Source organism: Cherax quadricarinatus, chromosome 44 (genome assembly GCF_038502225.1).
Source record: "Cherax quadricarinatus isolate ZL_2023a chromosome 44, ASM3850222v1, whole genome shotgun sequence".
Taxonomy (NCBI): domain Eukaryota; kingdom Metazoa; phylum Arthropoda; class Malacostraca; order Decapoda; family Parastacidae; genus Cherax; species Cherax quadricarinatus.
Genome location: NC_091335.1, coordinates 4,671,391 through 4,674,985, shown reverse-complemented (window position 1 = coordinate 4,674,985; position 3,595 = coordinate 4,671,391). Strand labels below are relative to the sequence as shown.

General features: G+C 45.8%; 1 protein-coding gene across 1 annotated transcript in view; it reads right to left on the bottom strand.

The window, feature by feature from the left end:
- Window positions 1-3,319, bottom strand: part of LOC128697344 (uncharacterized) — a 16,713-nt gene extending 13,394 nt beyond the window's left edge. The window contains exon 1 of the mRNA XM_053788964.2: window positions 3,296-3,319. The gene's annotated coding sequence lies outside the window, so the exon portion shown is untranslated. The remainder of the gene's footprint in view (window positions 1-3,295) is intronic.
- Between the last annotated feature and the right edge of the window lie 276 nt (window positions 3,320-3,595).

Here is a 3,595-nt window from a genome sequence, read left to right as displayed (position 1 = left end):
AGATAATTATTAAAACTAGAAGAACAAGCAGAGATAATTGTTAAAACTAGAAGAACAAGCAGAGATAATTGTTAAAACTAGAAGAACAAGCAGAGATAATTGTTAAAACTAGAAGAACAAGCAGAGATAATTGTTAAAACTAGAAGAACAAGCAGAGATAATTGTTAAAACTAGAAGAACAAGCAGAGATAATTGTAAAACTAGAAGAATAAACAGAGATAATTATTAAACTAGAAGAACAAGCAGAGATAATTGTTAAAACTAGAAGAACAAGCGAGAATAATTGTTAAAACTAGAAGAACAAGCAGAATGTTGTTAAAACTAGAAGAACAAGCAGAGATAATTGTTAAAACTAGAAGAACAAGCAGAGATAATTGTTAAAACTAGAAGAACAGCAGAGATAATTGTTAAAACTAGAAGAACAAGCAGAGATAATTGTTAAAACTAGGGAAGAACAAGCAAGAGATAAGTTGTTAAAACTAGAAGAACAAGCAGAGATAATTGTTAAAACTAGAAGAACAAGCAGAGATAATTGTTAAAACTAGAAGAACAAGCAGAGATAATTGTTAAAACTAGAAGAACAAGCAGAGATAATTGTTAAAACTAGAAGAACAAGCAGAGATAATTGTTAAACTAGAAGAACAAGCAGAGATAATTGTTAAAACTAGAAGAACAAGCAGAGATAATTGGTTAAAACTAGAGAACAAGCAGAGATAATTATTAAAACTAGAAGAACAAGCAGAGATAATTGTTAAAACTAGAAGAACAAGCAGAGATAATTAACTTAAAACTAGAAGAACAAGCAGAGATAATTGTTAAAACTAGAAGAACAAGCAGAGATAATTGTTAAAACTAGAAGAACAAGCAGAGATAATTATTTAAAACTAGAAGAACAAGCAGAGACAATTGTTAAAACTAGAAGAACAAGCAGAGATAATTGTTAAAACTAGAAGAACAAGCAGAGCCAATTGTTAAAACTAGAAGAACAAGCAGAGATAATTGTTAAAACTAGAAGAACAAGCAGAGATAATTGTTAAAACTAGAAGAACAAGCAGAGATAATTGTTAAAACTAGAAGAACAGACAGAGATAATTTTTAAAACTGGTTAAAAATATGTCTTAATCTACCAATGGCTGGTGGATGACTGAAAGTAGACATGTAGGGAGGGAGGGAGGGGGAGGGGAGAGGAGGGGAGGGAGGGGGAGGGGAGGGAGGGGGAGGGGGAGGGGGAGGGAGGGGGATGGGGAGGGGGTGAAGAGACATACATGACAAGAAGAGATATTAAATAAAAGAGAAACACTTTTAAAATCATCATCTTGTCTTATCTCACTCCCTCTCACTCCCTCTCACTCTCTCTCACTCTCTCTCACTCCCTCTCACTCTCACTCCCTCTCACTCCCTCCTCTCCTCCTCCTCACCCCTCTCACCCCTCTCCCCTCCTCCCTCTCACCTCCCTCTCACCCCTCCCCTCTCCTCTCTCTCCTCTCTCTCTCTCCTCCTCCCTCTCCTCACTCCTCCCTCCTCACTCTCACCCCTCCTCCCCTCCTCCTCCTCTCACCCTCTCACTCCCCTCTCCCTCCTACCCTCCCTCCCTCTCACTCTCTCTCCCTCCCTCCTCCTCACCTCCCCTCCTCCCCTCCTCCTCTCACTCCTCCCCTCTCCCTCTCACTCCTCTCCTCTCCCCTCCTCACCCTCTCACCCTCTCTCCCTCCCCTCCTCCCACCTCCACCCCTCCCTCCTCTCCTCACCTCCTCTCTCCCACCTCTACTCTCTCCTCCCTCACTCACCTCCTCTCCTCTCACCCCTCTCTCCTCCCTCTCACCCTCCCCCTCACTCACCCCTCTCACCCCTCCTCCTCCCTCTCTCCCTCCTCCCACTCCCTCCTCACTCCCTCTCTCTCCTCACTCCCTCCTCACCTCCCCTCTCACACCCCTCCTCACTCCCTCCCTCTCTCTCCTCTCCCCACCTCTCACCTCTCACCTCTCACTCCTCTCCTCTCCCACCTCTCCTCCCCTCCCCTCATCCCTCCCTCTCCCTCACACCTCCCTCTCCTCCCCTCTCTCCCTCCCTCTACTCTCTCACTCTCTCTCACTCCCTCTCCTCTCTCCTCTCTCCCCTCCTCCCCTCTCACTCCCTCCCTCCCTCCCACTCCTCTCCCTCCCTCACCTCCCCTCTCCTCCTCTCACCTCTCCCCCTCCTCTCTCCCTCCTCTCCTCTCTTCCCTCTCTCACTCCCCTCTCCTCTACTACCCTCTACTCCCTCCTCTCCCTCTCCTCCCACTCATCCCTCTACTCTCCACTCCTCTCTACTCCTCTCTCCACTCCTCTCTCACCTCCCTCTCACCCTAGTTACTTTCACTTCTCCTCTAGCTACCACAGCCACGTAGTTCATCTCTACACAGCCACGTAGTTACATGTTACACAGCCACGTAGTTACAAGTTACACAGCCACGTACTTAGCTACATCAGCCACCGTAGTTCATATTACACAGCCACGTAGTTACATACCAGTACTTCACCACGTACTACATTAGTTCCCTACAGCCACGTAGTTACTGTTCACGCCACGAGTTACATAGTTACACAGCCACGTAGTTACATAGTTACACAGCCACGTACTTAGCTACACAGCCACGTAGTTACATAGTTACACAGCCACGTAGTTACATAGTTACACAGCCACGTAGTTACATAGTTACACAGCCACGTAGTTACATAGTTACACAGCCACGTAGTTACATAGTTACACAGCCACGTAGTTACATAGTTACACAGCCACGTAGTTACATAGTTACACAGCCACGTAGTTACTTAGTTACACAGCCACGTAGTTACATAGTTACACAGCCACGTAGTTACATAGTTACACAGCCACGTAGTTACATAGTTACACGTCCACGTAGTTACATAGTTACACAGCCACGTAGTTACTTAGTTACACAGCCACGTAGTTACATGGTTCAAAATCAGTTTGACAGGTATTGCAATAAGCGAAAGAAAAACAAAGATGTCTGTGTTCTCCGGGTTAATTAGTGACCCGGGGAGGTTAATTACCCCCGTCTCGGCCGCCGCAGAGGTTAATTAACCAAGAAAGAGTAGGATTCTCACCACCTTAATGAGTGTTGACACAAACATTGATCCCAGGATAATGTTTACACTGTGTCATACACACAGTGTGTCTTGATCCTTGTATGACACTATGTGAGGATGTGTGTAAACACTGGTGTGTATATAGTGTGAGGGGAGAGTGTAAGTGGGCGGTACACAGTGCGATGTCAAGAGCCTGGTTGACGTACCTCTGTAGGTGGCTCACCTGAGTCTAGTACTACTTGACTCAGGTGGTAGCTACCATCTGTCTTCACTCACCCACTTGCACGCGCAACAACCCCTCCACCCACCCACCTACCTGCACGCACCTCTGTACCCGATGTATGCAGCCTTTCATTAAACCGTGTGTATGTGTGTGTGTGTGTGTGTGTGTGTGTGTGTGTGTGTGTGTGTGTGTGTGTGTGTGTGTATGTGTGTGTGTGTGTATAGGAGGACGTGGTCCAAGCAAATACGATCACAGGAAGCGCCTTCACAAAGGCGCTTCCTGT